The sequence below is a fragment of the Rana temporaria genome, chromosome 13 (genome assembly GCF_905171775.1).
Source record: "Rana temporaria chromosome 13, aRanTem1.1, whole genome shotgun sequence".
Classification (NCBI taxonomy): Eukaryota; Metazoa; Chordata; class Amphibia; order Anura; family Ranidae; genus Rana; species Rana temporaria.
The window spans coordinates 95,143,476-95,165,492 of record NC_053501.1 but is presented as its reverse complement, the minus strand read 5'-3'; the positions used below and the strand labels follow the sequence as shown (position 1 = coordinate 95,165,492).

General features: G+C 46.4%; 1 long non-coding RNA gene and 1 pseudogene across 1 annotated transcript; one reads left to right on the top strand and one right to left on the bottom strand.

Moving 5' to 3' along the window:
* Positions 1-2,459: 2,459 nt before the first annotated feature.
* LOC120920423 lies at positions 2,460-3,336 on the bottom strand (annotated as a pseudogene).
* Positions 3,337-17,757: 14,421 nt separating this feature from the next.
* Positions 17,758-18,799, top strand: LOC120920834. The gene is made up of 3 exons (XR_005744784.1): positions 17,758-17,987; positions 18,505-18,583; positions 18,681-18,799. It is a non-coding gene; the product is annotated as an uncharacterized LOC120920834 (long non-coding RNA).
* The last annotated feature ends 3,218 nt before the right edge of the window (positions 18,800-22,017 follow it).

Sequence of the window (22,017 nt, the reverse complement as noted above, 5' to 3'; positions counted from 1 at the left end):
AAGTCTGTCTGGTTCCAGCATTCAGCCTTGGCTCATGTGTGGATGATTCTGTGATGTTCTGTTATGGGAAGAAGGGACTGTTTGACGGGGATATCATACCAATACCGTCACACTTGGGAGCAGCTGTAGGGTGAGCCCCTTGAGGGGGTTACCCTGCTGGTGCCTGAGACAGAGGGGCTTCCCCTGATGGGGGGGTGTTGTGAGAGGGCCCAGGCAGAACAGTGGACTCCTCTATAATGAGGCAAATCTGCCCAAGGTCCACCGACTCCTCCACCACCTCCTCGAGAGGAGAGGTGTGGCCACTCCCCTCCACCGCTGGATCTAGGGGGTCTGGCTGAAGCTGTTCCGGGGAAAATGTCGTTGGGCGGCCACCGGCAGCAGATGGGCCCGCTCCCTCCTGCACATCTGTGGATGACACAAAGCAGTCACATGTTGGGGGACCCACACACTTGTCACATATTCCCTTCCACCCACTCACATGCTACACACCGGATAGGGGATATAAAACACTTACCTGTCCTCGAGGCATCATCACGGGAATCGTAGCCCTCAACGCCCTCCAACTGCTCCCTCTGCAGACACCGGGCGACCACCTCCTCCTCCGGGGTCAAACTGACGTTGCATGGTGGTCCGCCACCTGTGCCCCTCTGGTGCTTCCTAATTAGATATGTGCATTCCCGTTCTTACTAATGTTATTTTCGTACGAAAATGTTCATTTTCGTACCCGCAGAATAATGTGTACATACGAAAAAATTAAAGCACCAAAATACGAAAACTACGGGATTACGAATGAGCCGCATAACGAACAACCGCAAATACGAACGAACGATCTGACGAAAATACGACAAAACGAAAACGGCAAAAGAACGAAAATTACATCTATAACAAAAGATTTGCATTCTGTATCCTGTTTGAATCCCCTCTCTGCTCGTATCCTCAGCCGTATGTTCACACGACATCCACAAAAAAAGATTTGCATTCTGTATCCTGTTTGAATCCCCTCTCTGCTCGTATCCTCAGCCGTATGTTCACATGACATCCACAACAAAAGATTTGCACTCTGTATCTTGTTTGAATCCCTTCTCTGTTCGCACCCTCAGTCGTATGCTCACACAACATCCACAACAAAAGACCTGCACCCTGTATTTTGAATTCCTTTTTTCTGTTCGTATTTTGGATTCAACAGAATGCAAATCTTTTGCCACAGATGTCACACGAACACACGACCGAAAACACCAAAAGAAAAAGGACCCAAAACACAGAATGCAAATCCCTTGCCACAGATGTAATTTTCGTTTTTTTGAATGGGCAGTGAGTGTAGTTAGTGAAGCAGCTTCTCTTTTGTGCTGAGTAGTACAGTAAAGCCAAATAAACTTTTCTGTGGATTTTCATCTGAAGGGAGATCAGTTGGCCAGACTTTTGAACCCAAAAATGGTTTTCTGATGGAGTTTAAAAACGAACAAATTTTCTGAGAACGAACGGAAAACGATCGTTTTTATGTTTGTTGTTAAAAAAGTCTGACCAAGTGTATGGGGCTTAACAATCGTTAATATGGATGAGCCGCGCGTTGAAAGTGCAGCGAATCCCGCGATATATTTACGAAAGTACAAAATGACGAAAATCCTTTTCTGTTCGTATCTTCAGTCGCATGCCCACATGACATCCACAACAAATTGTCATAGATGTCACACGAACACACGACTGAAAACACGAACAGAAAAAGGAATCCAAAACACAGAATGCAAATCATTGACGAAAATTCACGAAAATTATTGTCTAACAAGTAACGAACATGAATTAAACAGAATAACGAACCATCCCGCATGTACGAAAATAAAACGTAACGAAAATACGAAACAATCGGAATACGAAAAAATATCGTTGTTCGAAAAACGAATGGGAACGAACAGGAAAACGGGCGTCTTACGAAAAACGAACGGAAACGAACCTACGGAACGATACGAAACAGAACAAAAAAAACGAAAAAAAATTCTGTGCACATGTCTGTTCCTAATGGCGGCCAGGTTCTCCCGCACACGGAGCTTTAGATCATTAAACCATCATTTGCATAAGGTCACATCCACTTACACTTACGCCGGCTTACGCCTTCAAATTTACGTTACGCCGGCGCAACGTTGAGAGCAAGTGCTTTGTGAATCGTGTAGTTACCTCTCTGACTTATGCCGGCGTAGCGCATATACGTTGCGTTATGCCAGCACAAAGATGCGCCCATCTACCTGAATCTGGCTATTAATGTCTATAATTAAGCATTATTATTATTATTACATTTTTAAAGTTCAAATGAATGCAGATATGGGATTCGCAGTATAATGCTGCGTACACACGATCGTTTTTCGGCATGAAAAAAACGTTGTTTTAAAAAAATGTCATTTTTCGGGTTCTGAAAAACGACAACATTTTTTTTCGAACATGCAGCATTTTTATTTCTTTTTTGCAGAATTTGCAATACGCCTTTTTTTATTAACACATGGAGATCGTCACATTTATTCCTAAATTGCCGTTTTCTGCGAAAAGTTGTGCAATGCTTGTGTCAAAGACTAGGCAGTCGCTGTTCATGATGGCGGTCGCAATACCCTCGTGAATAGAGCGGGGCGTGGCTTCCCACATCAGTCGCCAGCGGTGACCGTTCAGCTCTAGCCTGTAAGCAAAGTTCTCCGCTTGCTTGCGTGTTCCTATTAGCTGCACGATGGCAAAGAACTGTTGGTGGCCGTCGTGCTTTTCTTGTTTCTCCAAAACCAACATGAAATGAAAGCCGAAACAGGACTGCATCATGACCCAGTCAACAGCACCCGGTAGGTTGATGTCCGTGGCGAGAAACACCATATCCTCCCCTTGTAACATCGTGATGGATTTATGCTGGTGCATGAGGTGAGGCATCACTGCGTCCAGGGAACCCTGCCATTTACAAGAAGCCTCCGGGCAGGGACACGAATACGGTCAGAATTCGCACAGCTCTTCGTGGTCCGCCTTCTTCGTGTGCGGCAACGTCACCTCGCAACCCGAGGAAGCGTATTTACAGGGGAAGAGGACAGAGTTTGTGACTTTTTGCATCGCCAAGTTGCGGATGGACCCCAAAGGGCCCTGGCAGGTCGGGCAGCATGTGAGCTTCGGGCGACAGTTGCTACACACGAGATGTCCGCTTTGACACTGGAGGATCGGTGGCAAGACATAGTCAAAGCACACGGGGCATTCGAAGAGGCTCGCCAAATCATTGTTGGAAGCCGTTGTTCCTGTCAAAGCTGGCACCCGCTGAGAAGGTGGACACTTGGAGGTACCATTTGGGATGGCTGCAGCAGTCTGACGGCTCATATCTCATATGCTGCATTTTTTAACAACGTTTTAAACTATGTCGTTTTTCGGGTTGTAAAAAATGATCGTGTGTGGGCTAAAACGACGTTAAAAACCCGCGCATGCTCAGAAGCAAGTTATGAAACGGGAGCGCTCGTTCTGGTAAAACTACCGTTCATAATGGAGTAAGCACATTCATCACACTGTAACAGACAGAAAAGCGCAAATTGTCTTTTACTAACACAAAATCAGCTAAAGCAGCCCAAAGGCGAATGGAGCTTCCCCTTTATAGTGCCGTCGTACGTGTTGTACGTCACCGCGCTTTGCTAGAGCATTATATTTAAAACGATGGCGTGTGGGCAACGTCGTTTTTTTTTAATGATGAAGTTGGAAAAACTTAGTTTTTTCTACATGCCGAAAAACTTCGTTTTTTTTCACGCCGAAAAACGATCGTGTGTACGCGGCATAACGTGCTGTAATCCAAATCTATATTCTCCAACCACTGTGCTTTCAAAAGTGCAACTTGCATGCATAAAGTGCTTCATCCGATGTGACAATCAAATGCGCTAACTGAATGTGTATGGCCATAAATGACCTTCAGGTATGTACAGGGTTCTTTAACAGGGTCCTCTCTCTCGCGGCCTCTCTCTGAATAGGATCAATCGCCAGTTTAATTCAACAGAAACCGCTCTCCATTGTATATCTGTATATTCCAAATACAGGTTCTCCAATCTGGAAAGTTCAAAAGGCTCCACCACAATGAGCCACAAAAACAGAAATAATGTGATACCGTCTTTTTATTAGCATTACTTACAGGATAAAAACTTGGTGTAAACAGGCAGGTATACACGCAGCTTGAGGGGAGACAGCGGTTGGGCTTGTCACTGAGAGTGATACAATCCACGGCATGCGTCTCAGCTGTTTCAATTGGAAAACATACAGCTCCAGTGTTAGGCCCCATACACACGGGAGGATTTATCCGCGGATACGGTCCAGCGGACCGTTTCCACGGATAAATCCTCTCGAGGATTTCCGCGGATTTCCATGCGATGGAGTGTACTCACCATCGAATCGAAATCCACGCCGAAATCCTCTGGCGATGACGTGTCGCGCCGTCGCCGCGATTATGACGCGGCGACGTGCGCGACGCTGTCATATAAGGAATTCCACGCATGCGTCGAATCATTACGACGCATGTGGGGGATCCCTTCGGACGGATGGATCCGGTGAGTCTGTACAGACCAGCGGATCCATCCGTTGGGATGGATTCCAGCGGATAGATTTGATAGCATGTCATCAAATATTTATCCGCTGGAAATCCATCCCAGGGGATAAATATCCGCGGAAACAGATCCGCTGGAGTGTACACACCATAGGATCTATCCGCAGAAACCCATTCGCTGGGATTTTTCAGCGGATGGATTCTATCGTGTGTATGGGGTGTCAATTTTCAATGTAGTTTGCGTCATCAGGAAACTGGCACTGAAGCTTTTATAACATCCAGAGCTAAATCATTGGCTGTGATGGACCAAAGCAAAATAGCACCGCCGCCATGATACTGAAGACCAAAGCCTTTATAACATCCAGAGCTAGATCATTGGCTGTGATGAAAATAGTGTAAATCAGCGCCCAAAAATATAAATGAAATGAATACAATAAAATTAAAAAAAGCTGCTCCTCATAAACAATACTGATTGCAATGGTTGAATAGAAAAATAGAGGGCGCTAGACCACAGGTGATAAACAGATGAATCAACTATAATCGTGAACATCCATATATAATATTCAATCATATAAAGTGAACTAATTAAGAAAAATACTAATTAATGTCTCTGTGTCATAGATAACCTCTATGACATAAAGGGCCAGATTCACATAGAATTGTGGCCGTGTAACGTAACCCGTTTACGTTACACCGCCGCAAGTTTTCAGTGTTAGTGCCCGATCCACAAAGCACTTACCTGTAAACTTGCGGCGGTGTATCGTAAACACGTCCGGCACAAGCCCGCCCAATTCAAATGGGGTGGGTACCATTTAAATTAGGCGCGCTCCCGCGCCGAATGTACTGCGCATGCTCCGTTCGCAATTTTCCCGACGTGCTTTGCGCGAAATTACGGCGGCGCGACGTGTTTGTGAATCGCGACGTGCGTAACGTACTTACGCCGGGAAAAACAAAAAATTAAAAAGCGACGCGGGAACGACGGGCATACTTTAACATGGTGTAAAATTACTCCACCATGTTAAAGTACCCCTAATTTTGCGACGGGAAACTAAGACTTGCGCCGACGTAACGACGGGAAAAACCTTTGTGGATCGCCGTAACTGCTAATTTGCATACCCGACGCTGGAATACGACGCAAACTCCACCCAGCGGCGGCCGAGGTACTGCATCCTAAGATCCGACTGTGTAAGTCAGTTACACCTGTCGGATCTTAGGGCTATCAATGCGGAAATGATTCTATGAATCAGCCGCATAGATAGAACAACAGATACGACGGTGTATTAGGAGATACGCCGTCGTATCTGTTCTGTGAATCTGGCCCAAAGTTCCAATATATAGGTGCAATAAGTAGGTAATTTGCTTTTCTTATTTGATGTGATCTTGATTAAGTGAAATAAAGTGCCACCACCACACTTGAATCTTCTTTACACCCAAAATGTGCTTGAGGGCTTGAGCAGGATTGTGCCTGCACACATGTTGACAGGATAATGGATATGTAACCTCGTCCCCAGGCGTTCCAAATAGGGATATGTGAAAAAAACAGGGGAAAGCCAATAGCGTAATATTGCTTTTATTACAACTTTAAAAACATAAGGAAAAGCCAAATGGCCTCTTACTGTAAGGGTCCCTCCCGGCACTGGGGCTGCAGACACTTCACCGCCAATATGCGGTAAGTAAAGGGTCGTCTGGGATCACCGCCACCTCCGTAGCAAACACTCGAGTTCCCGGCTGCTAGCTCCACAGGTCGGAGAGCACGTCACTTGACCAGGTACCGCCTCTGACGTACGTTTCGTTAATTGAACATCTTCAGGGGGACAGACCTGGTCACTAGAGCATCATGGTATATGTAGTCTCAGAGTACTACTCATTGGTCCGTATGGGGAAGACTAATTAGAAAGCAGCCTCGGCGCCGTTCGGCTTAGAAACTTTAGCGCCTGATACATAGTAGCAGTGAACCAACCAATTAGAAATAAGACAACAGAGACATTGCCGCCCTAGCATCCCTTTGGACGTGCAATATGGTCTCTTATGGGAAACGGTTAATGCTAAATCACACGGATTAATTAATACAAAAACTATACATGTATGCAAACAAAGGATACTATAGTTAGATACAAAGGGCCAGATTCTCAGAGCAAGTACGCCGGCGTATCTACTGATACACCGGCGTACTTTCAAATTTGCCGCGTTGTATCTTTAGTTTGAATCCTCAAACCAAGATACGACGGCTTCTGGCTTCGATCCGACAGGCCTTCGGATCGTAGGTGCAATACTTTGGCGCCCGCTGGGTGGAGTTTGCGTCGTTTTCCGCGTCGGGTATGCTAATTAGCTTTTTCCGTCGATCCATGAAGGTACACGCGGCCGTCGCATTCTCTTACGTCGTCGCTAGTCGGCGTATAGATAGACTTGCCATGTTAAAGTATGGCCGTCGTTCCCGCGTCGAATTTTAATTATCTTTTTTTTTTGCGTAAGTCGTCTGTGAAAAGGAAAGGACGTAACTCACGTCGAAGTTCAAAAAATGATGTCGGTGCAACGTCGTTTCGCGCAAAGCACGGAGGGAAATTTTAAAACGGAGCATGCGCAGTTCAATCGGCGCAGGGACGCGCTTTATTTAAATGAATCACGCCCCCTACCCGCCCAATTTGAAATACGCGCCGAGAGATACACTACGCTGCCTTAACTTACGGGGCAAAATCTTCCTGGATTCGAATTAGAGCCAGGTAAAATACGGCGGCGTAGCGTATCTCTGATACGCTGCGCCTGGGCAAATGTACCTGAATCTGGCCCAAAGATCCTTCATTATAATCCTAAAAAAAAAAAAAAAAATTTTTTTAAAAACTTAACTGGAGATCCTAGCACTAAATCAATAGAGAGAAAGAGAGGAGCACAGCCCCTGCCTCCCTCTAGATGTGCAAAGCAATCTCCCATAATGGATGATATACAGTAGACACCCCATCCTACTGAGGCCCCGTACACACGACCGAACATGTCCGCTGAAACTGGTCCGCGCGGACCAGTTTCCACGGACATGTCCGACCGTGTGTACGGCCTAGCGGACAGGTTTCCAGCGGACAAAAGTTTCTTAGCATGTCCGATGGTTAGTACACCTAACCATCGGACCAAAATCCCCTGCATGCGTCGAAGTGATTCGACGCATGCGTGGAAGCATTGAACTTCCTGGTTCGCGCACGTGGCCGCATCATCGTCGCCGCCACGTCACCGCGTTTTCTGTCCGCAGGGATTTTGGTCTGATGGTGTGTACACACATCAGACCAAAATCTCCCAGCAGACATGTCCGATGAAAACGGTCCGCAGACCGTTTTCATCGGACATGTTCGGTCGTGTGTACAAGGCCTGATAGGATTTTTTGAGCTCCATTGCGGTGTCATCCCTATATTCCACACCACTAATGGGCCACAAATAAACCCAAAACGTTTTTAACCTGAAAATTTTAAAAACCATCATCAAAAATGCATATATAAAAAATATATACATGCAACGTGGAGTTGGATAACTGGACTCGGTCACAATTAAACCAACCCCACATCCCCCTCATTCCCTAAGGAGGTTTAATAAATGGAGTTAAAAAAATATATATAACTCACAAAAGACTGAAGCATTCATTTAACTGAAATCAATAAGGGAACCCAATTTAGTGAACCCAGATCTGTGCCATTCCCTATCAATCATTGGTTAAGAAACAGTTTAGATCCAGTTCCATATTGAGACCTAGGGGCTGCATTGTTCGTAATCTGTGCACCCACTTCATCTCATTCTGTGAGACACTACGGGTCATGTGTGTTCCCCGCCAGTGTCTATTCATTTTATCAATGCCATAAAATGTACACAGGCTAGGATCACTATCATGGTGGTTAGCAAAATGCCGGGATACATGATTGAATATTATATATGTATGTTCACGATTATAGTTGATTCATCTGTTTATCACCTGTGGTCTAGCGCCCTCCATTGGCTGTGATGGTCCACAGCAAAATGGCACCAAAAATTGTCTGTCTTTTTTTGTTTATAGTACGAAAAATAAAAAGTGCAGAGATGATCAAATACCACCAAAAGAAAGCTCTAATTGTGGGGAAAAAAGGAATACATTTTATTTGGGTACAGCGTCCTACAGCCATGCAATTGTCAGTTAAAGTAACGCTGCGCCATATTGCCAAAAATGGCCTGGTCATGAAGGGGGGTAAACCTTCCGAAGAAGGTTTCATCAGAGCCTCGGTGGTCAGTAGTTGCTCCCTCATACAAGATGCTCTCAAGTATAAATAACCATACAAGCACACAAGTGAGCATGTGCGGAGATGCCCAGCCAAAGGTCCGCCCCCATCGGCCGGACCCACCCATTGACCCCTCAGCCACTCTTGTCCTATGGGGTGTGGCCAGAAAATGTTTCCACCAAAAAGAAATGGCATTTACTATGTCTCAAGGGCTAATCCTATTCGCTGAGTGGGCATCACTGTGATACACATGCAGATCAATATTTGAACACAAGAGCCCACACGTGTACATTGCCAAACCAGCGAATTCCAAAGGCAAGAAGCCGACCAATAAGTGAGAATGATGCACATACAGCGCACACAGCGCATCACCTTACCAGACAATAGCGGCTCCTCCTCTAGCTCTGTGGGTCTGGGGGCAAAGAAACTCCATTGACAGCCCTTCTTTTTCCTCCACAGGCGTGCGATGGAGCGAAATACTGCTTGTAGGACTTTTTTTCCCGTCCCGCAAGCGCACTGCCCCAGTGTGAAAGCATGGGAGGCTTGTTTCAGGCGCTTTACAGGTCCTATTTGTAGCGCTAAAACACCTGAAAAAGCCTTCAGTATGAAGGGCTGAAGGCGGTCATTCAGCGTTGTACCCAAATAAAATTGATGTCCTTTTTTTCCCACAAATAGAGCTTTCTTTTGGTGGTATTTGATCACCTCTGCGTTTTTTATTTTTGTGTGCTATAAACAACAAAAAACTACAATTTTGAAAAAAAATATATATTTTTTTACTTTCTGCTATAATACATATACCCCAAAAATGTACAAAAATCTAATTTCTTCATAAATTTAGGCCAATAAGTATTCTTCTACATATTTTTAGTAAAAGACAATCCCAATAAGCGTATATTGATTGCTTTGCACAAAAGTTATAGCGTCTACAAACTATGGGATATATTTAAGGACATCTACATTTTTTTAAAATCTGCGATTTTTAGCCGGACTGCGACTCTGCGGCGGACAAATCTAACACTAAGGCCTCGTACAGACGGGCAAACATGTACGATGAAAACGGTCCGCCGGACCGTTTTCAGCATACATGCCCGCCTGGAGATTTCTGTATGATGGCTGTACACACCCTGGCAGTTCAATGCTTCCACGCATGCGTCAAAGTCATTCGACGCATGCGAGTGATGGCGGCTGCTCGGACATGTACGGTAAGTCTGTACAGACGACTGAACATGTCCAACGGACAGGATTCCAGCAGGCATGTTTCTAAGCAAGTTTAGAAACATTTGCCCGCTCGAAAACGGTCTGGCGGGCAAATGTACGCTGGAATCCTGTCCGCTCGGCTGTACAGACGACCGAACATGTCTGCTGAAACTGGTCCGCGGACCAGTTTCAGCAAACATGTTCGGTCGTGTGTACGGGGCCTTAGTGTCACTTTTTGGTGACCAGTGAAACCAATACAGCCGGTCCCCGGGTTACAAACAAGATAGGGTCTGTAGGTTTGTTTAGTTGAATTTGTTTGTAAGTCCGAACAGGTAATTTTTTAAGTGTTGCGCCCCGAACCCACCCAGTTGCATACCTCCCAACAAGCACGGATTCTGCGGGATTATCACGCACTGACTGCATATTCCCGCAGTCCTGCAAAAGGGTTAAATTTCCCGCATTGTGAGGATCCAAGCTCCCCCCCCCTGCTCAGTTCTGTAGGAGGAGGCGGGTGGAGCTGAATGGCAGCCTATAGGAGGAGGCGGGCGGAGCTGAACGTCAGCCGTACTATTGGAGGAAGAGTGTGTAGCTGAATGTACTGCGGCGCGTTGATGAGATGACTGCTGAGGGAGGAGACATGCTGTGCCTGTAAACTTGCGGCGGCGTAGCGTAAAGCCGTCCGGCGCAAGCCCGCCTAATTCAAATGGGGCGTGTACCATTTAAATTAGACGCGTTCCGTTTTGAATTTTCCCGCCGTGCTTTGCGAGAAATTACGTCGCCCCGACGTAATGTTTTGAACGGCGACGTGCGTTACGTCCTTTCGTATTCCCGGACGACTTACGCAAAAAAAAATTTTTAATTCGACGCGGGAACGACGGCCATACTTTAACATGGGCTGTCTAATTTTACACCACCTAAATAGCAATCACTACTTTACGACGGGAAAAGCCGACTAGCGACGACGTAAGAGAATGCGACGAACGCGCGTACCTTCATGGATCGCCGTAAACAGCTAATTAGCATACCCGACGCGAACTCCACCCAGCGGGCGCCGAAGTATTGCATCCTAAGATCCGAAGCCGTACGAAGCCGTACGCCTGTCGGATCTTAGCCAAATGCCGTTGTATCTTTGTTTGTGAATTCAAAATAAAGATACGACGCAGCAAATTTGAAAGTACGCCGGAGTATCAGCAGATACTCCGGCGTACTTTTTCTGTGAATCTGGCCCCAAAGTTTTAGAACAATGGGCCAGATTCTCGTAGATCGGCGCATATTTAGTCAGGCGTAGCGCATCTGAGATGCGCTACGCCGACATGACTTGGAGAGAGAAGTCCCATATTCCCGGACCACATGCGTCCTACGATGCGCTAGCACAACTTAAATGTGTTGGCGTAAGCTGGCGCAAGTGAAGGTAGGAGGGAAGTGGGCTTGATCCATTCTAATGAAGCGTGACCCCATGCAAATGAAGTCCGGACCGAACGGAGCATGCGCCGGACGTGCCCCGCCCCTCTGCGCATGCGCAAAGCAACATTAGGTGTAACTCCCCCTGAGATGGGCCGGCCCAGTGCATAAGAGTGTCACCACATGCGCCCGTCGAGCGCAAAGTTACACCATTTTTTGGGTTGGTGGTGTATGTGCTATTGACATTCATTGCTGCCTTGCTATGCCTGCTCCAAGGAAGGAGAAACGGAAGAAACACTTCTCCCCAGATGAGAGGGCAATCATCGTATCTGCCATGGAGAGGTATGACGCTCGCCTCCATGGTGCAGATAGTGGCAGCACCAGTAAATCCAAGAAGGATGAGATCCTCATGAGGATAGCTGCCCAAGTGAATGCCCTAGGTCATGAGGTCAGGACCCCCCAGGACATCCAAAAAAAATTAATGACCTGCGGGGTTTGGTGAGAGGCAAGCTGGCCAAGATTAATAAGCATTCCAGGGGCACTGGAGGGGGACCACCCTGTACGATCCGGCTGACTGAGGAGGAGCAGGTCATTTCCCGCTGCCTTCAGAGGGAGCAGGTGGAGGGAGTGGAGGGCTACGACACAGGTGAGCCGGCCATGAGGACAGGTAAGTGTGTTTGAACTCCTATCTGGTGTGTAGCATGTGTGGGGGGGCAAGGGAACATGTGACAAGTGTGTGGGTCCACCAACATGTGAATGTTTTTTGTCATCCACAGGTGTGCAGGAGGGAGCGGGGCCATCCGATGCTGCCAGTGGCCGGCCTATAGCATCCCCTGAGCATCCTGTTTCTCTGGCTGACCCCCTGGGAAGCCAACAGGCCTTGGTGGAGGGGAGTGGGCAGTCCTCAGTGCAGGAGGTGGTTGAGGAGGAGGTGGTCCATACAGAACAGGAGGTGTTCCTGTATTTGGAGGAATCGCATGTGTTGGCACGACCATCACAAACAACCAGCCGCAACATCTCCAGCCCCTCAGGGTCCTCCCACAACCTCTCCAGTCCCTCCTGTCCCATCCCCCTCAGATCCAGCCCCTCAAGATCCTCCCCCTATGCAAGGGCCCCAGCCACTCCTGTCCCCAGGAAGGCGACCCGTAAGACAAGGGGTGCGCCCGAAATCCTGCAAGAAAATCTGGCCAGGCAGCAGGACCAGCAGAGCCGCCATATGGGGGAACTAGTGGTGGAGTTGAGGCGCCTATCTGACAGCCTGGCCTCCTCGGGTCCAGTACCGGATGTCATCCAGGATGTGGCTGTAAACAGCGCAGCAACGGTCACCTGCCTCGGGGAGCTGCAGACGACCACGGCTGAACTAGTGGGGGAGGTCAAGTGCCTTAGAGTGGCTGTACAGGCCCAGACAGCTTCCCTGGAGGCCCAGACAGCTTCCCTGGAGGCTGTGCTCAGCCGCATAGCGGTGGCATTGGAGGGCAGACAGGCAGCCAGGGAGGGACCTGGGGATGCTCCTTCACCTGATGCCCCACCCCCCCCCAACTGAGGCTCCCCCCAGGCAAGTGAGGGCCAGGAGCCTGGGCACCAGGCGTAGCCCGCGCCGGGGCAAGTGATCTTTTTTTGGAGTTCTTTTTGTTCTGGGTAAGAGCTTTTTCTTTGATTTTTGCTCTGGTTAAGAGCTTTTTATGTTATTTTTGCTGCACACAGGCAGTAGTGCAGCGTACAGTGTGAATGGTGTGTGAATGTGGGGGGTGACACTCCTGGCAGTAGGGGGTGTCACCCTCGGTCGTTGGGGATAAGTTCTCCCCAGGTCCGTATGAATGACGTATGAATGGACAGCAACATCATTGGGGCCTTGACGCGGCGTTGCTGCTCCTTAGTACCGTGCGGTGTACTTTGGTCTAATCCAATGTGATGAGGATGTGGGGTGTGTGCTAGACAGGAGGATGTTAGTCATGCATGTGCCTCATGCATGTGCCCCTCGTGATGTCTGCATCATGGGGGCGGACAGTCATGCCTAACTCCCATGTCACTCACCAACCAGCCAGCTGTCCCTATACACGTTCTATTCAAAATCTGTTGGGATGGGGCTTTGACGGTATATGTAGCTGTCATGGCTGGACCCGGGGGGTGTTTGGCACGGACGTGCCATATGAGGTATTTGGCATCGGCTATCACCTGTACGTTTATGGAATGCCAATGCTTCCGATTGCGATAAATGTGCTCTATGTCACGGGGGGGCTGTAGTGCCACATGGGTGCAATCAATGGCCCCCACGGTGCGTGGGAATCTGTCAATTAGGCAGAAATCACGCATTGCCTTCTGCCGCAGGTCCTCCTGGGTGGGTTTGATGATTTGGTTGGCCATGCGTCTCAGGATTGCGGGGACAACCTGGTGCACACATCTGCTCATGCTGGTTTGTGACATCCCAGCCACGGCTCCACTTGTGCGCTGAAAAGAACCAGTGGCAAGGAAATGCAGTGTTGCCAGGACCTTCTCCAGTGGCTGCACTGCATGTGAGCGGTGTGTCTGGCTGGTGATGTCATCCTGCAGGGCTCTGGTAATTTCCAGGATAGCAGCAGGGCTGAATCTGAAACGGCGATACACCTTCAAATCACCCATGGCAAAGAGGCTAATGCGCGGTGGGTATATCCTCTCCCGTGCACTCTCACGTGCCCTCCTCTTCCTTCTACGCGCCTCTGCACACACTAGTAGTGCCAAGACCATGCCTGCCCCTGGCATGTTGGCATACGAATGTGTTGTCCTATAAGTGTGGTTGCTCAGCTCGTCCGGAATGGTGCTGCTGTATTTGCTCTCCATCTGACTTGCACACGTCTGGGGCAAAGTTACCCCTGCTTTATGAGGGGTAACTTTAGGCCGGCCATTCGTCTTACGCGCACCGCGCGTAGGTTCGGGAATCAGCGCATCTACATCATTTGCATATTTGAATACTAATTTAATGGAAGCTCAGGATGCCATCAGCGTAAATATGCGCCTACGCTGCGTAAGCTTATAAAAGTTAAGACAGACGGGAGAAGCCTTGTTTCTGGCGTATCTAGTTCTGTGACTACGGCGCATAGATACGACGGCGCATTTTTACACTTACGCCGCGCATCTCCATATACACCGGCGTAACTCTTTTGAGAATCTGGCCCAATATGTATAGCAAGGTACAGCGCTAAATAACTAAACTGTGATAAACTTAAAGCGGAGTTCCACCCAAAAGTGGAACTTCCGCTTAATCCACTCCTCGCCCCCTTACATGCCACATTTGTCATGTAATTTTTGTTGGGGGGGAGTGGGGGCTTCAGGAGGAGTGGGACTTCCTGTCCCACTTCCTCCTTCCGCTGAGGTGCTGCTAAGGCGATATGTCATATCGCCTTTTGGCAGCCCCTCCATGTAGGCGATTGCCTGGGACACGTGACAGGTCCCAGGCGATCGCCTGTCCAATCGGATGGCGCAGCCGAAAGCTGTCACGGCCGGGTGCCCACACTTAGAATGAAGACGCCGGCCGGAGAGGGGGGGGAGAGGAGAGGAGAGGAGCCCTGGCCTGGCGCGTCGCTGGAACGTGGAGCAGGTGAGTGTATGTTTATTAAAAGCCAGCAGCTACACTTTTTGTAGCTGCTGACTTTTAATAAACATTAAAAATGGCTGGAACACCCCTTTAATGTGTGAACACAAGTGTGAATAAACGACTGAACATGAATATGATCAATATTAAAAATGTATATATCAAAAAAATAAATAAATAATGAAATTAAAAATAATGAAAAACAATTTCAAATCTGTGAATAGGAAATGAAAAACAGAAGAAGAAAAAAAAGTCCATATGCTATGATTCACATCAGTGCACATAAATTAAATGTGTGAAAAGAGGAGTCTTCTTCCACCAGTGAAACACCCAAGTTAGTGGTAATGTAGGGCCTGTCTCGCCCGCCCCACCGAGGAGGTGGAGCATGAGCGCTCGTGGCAGGGCCCGAAAGATGGTGAACTATGCCTGGGCAGGGTGAAGCCAGAGGAAACTCTGGTGGAGGTCCGCAGCGGTCCTGACGTACAAATCGGTCATCCGACCTGGGTTTATGCTTTCTGTTTCTCTCCTGAGCTCTCTGTCCACCCCCATTCATCCTGAACTCTGCAATCGCCCTATCCCCCATCCCATCCTGCAATCCCCCCATCCAATTCTGTGATCTCAGTGTCTACCTCTCATCCCATCATGCAATCTCCCTGTTCATCCCCCCATCTCTTCCTGCAAACTCCCTGTTCACCCCCCCATCCCTTCCTGCAATCTCCCTGTTCATCACCCCCTTCTCTTCCTGCGATCTTCCTGTCCACCACCTGCCCCCCAAATTCCATCCTGAGGTTTCTCTGAACATGTGGCCCCATCCAGTGCGCTCCGTGTCTTCAGAGGTCAGGATGTATGCATAAACATAAAAGAGTTTCTTAGTCCAACTGTATTCAACTAGATTATATTCTTCTATTAAACTTTAAGCAAAATACTCAAATTGTCTAAACAACACACTGAAAAAGGCAGACTTTTGTTAAATTGATATATATCTTAATCTCGCAATTTCTAATAATTAATATCGTAATTTATTTTTGTCATATTGCTCATGAAGCACAGTTCTCCTTTAAGGGGGTGTGGCAGGGGGCGTGTCCTATGCCTACATACTTTTGCTAGTAGGTGTCCCTCATTCTCATCTCAAAATGTTGGGAAGTATGTATATATATGTACGAGACTTATATATATATTTTATGCACTGCAGCTCACTAAATCACCTGCCTACCTAACAGTTTATTAGAGAAAGTACACCAGGAACAGCCAGCTGTCAGATCTAGCTACACTGGATACAGTGGATATATATATATATATATATATACTGTATACACAAGCCTGTATATATAAAGTGTAAAGTGTATAGACTACACTACCCAGAAAGGTGCAATCCCAGGATGCTTTTCACTCCGCACAGCCTGCTGGGGAGGTAATTTAAGGAGGAGGACGTGTTTGGCGCGCTACGGAAATCTGGGCCAGAGTCTTGAGGCCTATTCACGCCTGTGCGGATCACCATCATTGGAGAGAGGATCTCTGACGGAGGGACCGGACGGTGTTTCAGTGCAACTGTGACCTGTTGGGGACCAGAGACTGAAGGTGCCGGAAGGATCGTGGATCGGAGCTTGCAGGCGGAGCCATCCTGAAGCACAAGGCCTAACTTGGTTGGGTGAGACGGGCACCTGCCCTAACATACTGACTGTATTGCAGGAGGGTGGATCGTTAGACTTGCCGGTGCAGTTTGATTATTTAGTTCATCTCATCAGTTATTTGTTCCCGTTTTGGATTACAAATTAACCATAGTGCACCAACGCATGCAACTAAAACACGTCCTTTTTTGACTATCTAAAACTCTGTATCATTATCAACCACTTTGCAAGTAAATAAATCTTTTTGCAAGTGACAATTTTCTGAGGCTCCCCGCCTTATCCTCCCCATGAATGTCTTTATGAGTAGCCCATTCTCTGACTTCTCTGCTCTTGTTACACCCAAGAAACATGTTTATCCGTCTAGGACAACAAGGAATAATTGTCCGGTGTCCTTGATTGATCTTTCAGATCATATAGACACGAATAAATCAAATAAATAGGATGACACGTGACAAGTCACTTAGTACTATTGATTTTTAACTCATTTTATCTTTTTTCTAATTTTCGTTTTTTTCTTTTTTTCTTTCTTTATAAACCATTGTATGTATACATAACTATGGATGTGAGATATAATAATCTGATCCCAATATTTCTAATCAGGGAATGGATATAGTATGGAAATATCGAGTTGTTGAAATATTTGTAAATACATTTCTTTTTTTTAGTCCTATTGACCGTCAACATGCAGCTGGGATCTCAATTTTTTGCCATTATTGGTTGTTTTAGGACGAGTCTCTGTCCTGCCTCCCATCTGCCATCTTGTGGCAAGTTATAATTACTGTACCGACTGTGGATTTCAATTGCGCTAATATAGCCATGACATATTAAAAGAATTGTTTATCAATATATATGTATTGGATGCTGCTGGTGTCGGCTGAACGATTATAAATGGGGACCTACTGCCCTGGGCTTTTTACTCTCTTGCATGCCATCGCTGGGCCATGACAGCACTGTTGGCTTTCTGGATCTGCTTGACTACAGCTGTCTCTCTTTTTAGTGCGGCCTGTTTACATTGCTCTCGGCTTTGTTTGTTTTTTTGATACTCAAATGTGGGGGCCGGCGGTGCTCGATTTTGCGATCGTTGCCGCCACGCCCACGACCACGCCCAGTCCATTGTGAATGACTGGATGGGGTGGGCAACTATAACTCCTTAGACACCGCCCTCTCATACTGCCCGTGCTGTCATTGGCCACATTGCGGCGCTCATTAGACTGAGCTAACCTGGCCTGCATATCAGCTCACTCTCCCCTCCCCTCCTTGTGTTTATGCGCCGTCGATCTCGGCGCTCCGATGATGACGTCATCACGTTCTTCCGACGTGAGACGCATCACCAACGAGTGCTGGCCTTTATAAAGCCAGTCTCATTCGTTCACCCGACGTGGAGCACAGGCTGCTACCCCCCCGGGACATACTACACCTCTTAAAGCTGCAAGGTAATAATCTTCCCTCATTTATATCACTCTATGCTATACCTATCAGTTTATTATCTTATCTTAATGGCTACTCTGGCTATATTTTATACAGGCTCCTAACCTTCCGGTCTGCCCTCTGTTGGACAGTGCAGTGTGGCTGTCCTGTAGTAGGAATCTATTTTCCCCCAGGCTTTCTTCACCTGCCTTCTGCCTTGCTGGTCCCGGTTCTGTTTTTCTGTTTTAATTTTCAGGTAAATGGGCTGCCTTTGTAAATTTTGATATCTAGTATTCGTTTATTTTTGCTTTTATCTATACTCTATCCTTGCTAGGCTATACATGGCTTTACATATTTACCTTTTCATTCTAGAATCAGCAATTTATTCACGCTGTGGCCCCTCTACATCATTAGGAGATTCTTTTTTCTCCTCCCATTGGGGTAGGTTCTCCATTGTTCCATCAGCCATTACACCAGAATGCATCTATATATGCATATAATATTTGTATATATATATACTTTATGTTTTTGGTTATTTTCTAGCTTACCAACGCATCACTTGGTACCTCTTTACTTGTGATTCCAATGATCCGTGATGAATCGGATGGCCACCAACCTACTGGTATTTCTTTGAGTCCTTTGTTGCATGTTGGCTCTCAATTTTTATTGGATTATGTGTCTATGTTGTTTGTATGTTACAACTGTGTATTTCTTTTCAGACGTATACAAGTAGCAATATCTTCTTGTCATAAAATCTCAAAGCTCGTCCCGAAGAAGCCGTAAGGCGAAACGCGTCGGCGAGATAAATATATTGCTTTATATGTATTTATGTATTTTTCTCAACATGTATTGGAATTTATTTGTATATTTGTATTTTTGTAATTAAATCTATTTTATATAACTCAAAATGTCCCTGTGATTGCCTTTGAAAGTCCGCCATGTCACTACCTAGTGTAGTACAACCCCTTTTTTTAAAACACGTGTGAACAGTTAAGAACGATCATATAAACGTTTGGTCTGATCAATCAAACTACCTTAGTGAAGTATAGTATTTAAAGACTGCCGGATAGGTAAAGTAGACTGTTAATATCTATTTATTTACTCTTTATATAAGCAATTGGTTATACTCTGAACAGCATTGTTATCAGAGAGAACTGGGTGAGGCCTGGCTGTGAGATGCTTCAGTGTGAACATCTTGCTGAAGGAATCGCCCTGTAGTCCACTGCTGTCTTACATTTGTCCCCTTGCTTTTATGCTTACCCAGTAAAATTCCATTGGTTAAGTTAAATCTGTGTGCCCAGTACAACACCAGGTAACAATTGGTTTATATATATTTATTGTGTTGTGATAAAATATTGTGTTCCCCAACAACCATTGGGGACCACAATTCTTACTGATACCAGTTGTGCCAAGGGAGGGTTTGAGCCAGTTTCATGGGTTGATAGCCAGAGCATAGACCCAAATCAAACCAGCAGCTCTTTCGGGGGTAGTGCTACACACATATTATATATATATATATATATATATATATATATATATTTATATATATATATATATATATATATATATTTATATATATATATATATATTTATATATATATATATATATTTATATTGTGACAGTAGGAGCTACTGTCAGGGTAAAATGAACAGTTGGCTGGACACAGAGTATGCACATTTGCTGGGTGCAACTCTACAGAGCGTAGATGTGGACTGGAGAAGACTGCTTTTGCAGCTTTCTCCAGGTTTTGGTACTTTGACATGGGGCTCTGTAGTTTGGAGATTCCACAATGTCTGGGGTGGGATGGAATCTCCAACCCTGTATCCAGATTTTGTGGATGATCTGCAGGGTGTGTGCTCAGGTGAGCACAGCCTTTATAATGCAAGTGTGGGAAGTCCTCATGGCTCCCAGTTGGAGACAGCTCCACAGTAAGAGACAGGAGGTCTCCAGAAATCAGAGAGGCTGTAGGAGACAGCCAGAACGTTGGCTACTGCAAGAGGCAGAGCTGTAGACGCTGAAGGAAAGCCGTCTACGTTAAGGAGTCCGCTGGTCTGGGTGACCAGGATAACGTGCAGAAGTACTGCTACAGAGAGCCAGGTGGGCTAGTATATTCTGTTTTGTATTTGATGGAGAAGAACCCCCTGCGTGGGAAACCTTTGATTGGACTTTTATTTTTGCCTTTTTAATAGAAATGGGCTACCAGGCCCTTAAACATAGTTCCTGGCTGGCGTGAATCACTTAAAACCGCATATCCCACTTGAGCTAACAACTAGGGTTGCTACCTCATCCCTTTAAAACAGAACACATATGAATTCCACAGGTTCTGAGGCTAATTTAATTTAGATAAGGCTCCACTTGAGTTCAATTACCACCTTAATCAGCCACAGAACCTGTGTAATTCATATGTGTTCTGTTTTAAAGGGATGAGGTGGCAACCCTACTAACAACCCACAACTTTACTATATATATATATATATATATATATATATATATATATATAATATATATATATATAATATATATATATATATATATATATATATATATATTAAATGAAATGCCACTCACTGAATCACCTGCCTGCCTGACAGTATATTAGAAAAAGTACACCAGGAACAGCCTGCAGTGAGATCTATATATATATACACAAGCCTGGATGTGTATATATATATATACTAAATACACTGCAGCTAACTGGATAATCTGCCTGCCTGCTCAATCTAAGTAACACTCTCTCTTGGTCAACGCCAGCTACACACTACACAGGGCCGATGAGCAGGCGGCCTTATAGTGTGGGGTGTGGACTTGACCCTCTGAGCCATAATTGGCCAAAGGCACCCTGCCTTTGGCCAATTATGGCTCTCTTTTTTGACGACGCTGTGATTGGCCAAAGCATGCAGGTCATAGTTCATGCTTGGTCAATCATCAGACAGCAATGCACTGCGATGTCACAGTGCATTATGGGGCGTGAGGCGCCACTCAAATTTGGCGCCAACTCCCCATAATGTTCGTGTTTTGACGAACGAGCAAACAGCCATTGTTCGAGTCATACTCATGTTCGACCTGAACATAAAGCTCATCCCTATTTGGCACATGTCCTGAATTTGGTGGTGCAATGGTTCTTGAGCAGGTTCCCAGGCTTACAGGATCTCCTGAGGCAGGCCAGAAAAGTCTGTGGTCATACAATGCCAGTGCTCGGCTGGCTGACATTCAAAGGGAATGCAGCCTACCCACCAACCACCTCATTTGTGACATGCCCACTAGGTGGAATTCAACGTTGGCAATGCTGCAGCAGCTGCACATGCAGCAGAAGGCCATCAATGAGTACCTGTGTAAGTATGGCACCAGGACACGGTCAGGGGAGCTTGGCTTCTTTTCGCCACGCCAGTGGCTACTGATCAAGGATGCATGCACTGTCCTGTCACTATTTGAGGAGGCCACAAGAATAGTGAGAAGTGACAATGCATGCATCAGTGATACTGTCCCTCTTGTCTTCCTGTTGGAGCACACGCTTTGTGGAATAATGGACAGGGTACTTGAGGAAGAGGAGGACTTCCTTACCTCTCAAGGCCCCCTTTGTCCAGATAGTATTCCTGTGGGTCCGCCAAACAAACAGGAAGAGGAGGAGAATTTTGTCAGCATGGACGTGGAGGATAACACTCAGCAACAGTCTTCAAGGGATCGTTTTCAGTCTCCAAAAACCCAAGGAGTTGTACTCTGCAAACTTACGCTGCATGGCCTCGCTGATTCTGCAAAGCCTGCGAAAGGACACTAGGATTCTGGGTATCAAGGAGAGGGATCATTACTGGCTGGCAACCCTTCTTGATCCACGTTACAATGGTAAGGTTGCAGAACTCATCCTGCCTTCGCAGAAGGAGCAGAGGATGAAACATCTTAAGGAGGCCTTGAAGAAAGGATTGTGCAATACATTTCCAGACCCTGGGAGGTTACAATTTCCTGGTTTTGGACAATGTGTTGCTGAGGCTTCATTCAGTCAGAGGAAGAGCGGTGGAGAAAGTGGCCAGCTGACCGATGTCTTCAGACAATTTTTTAGT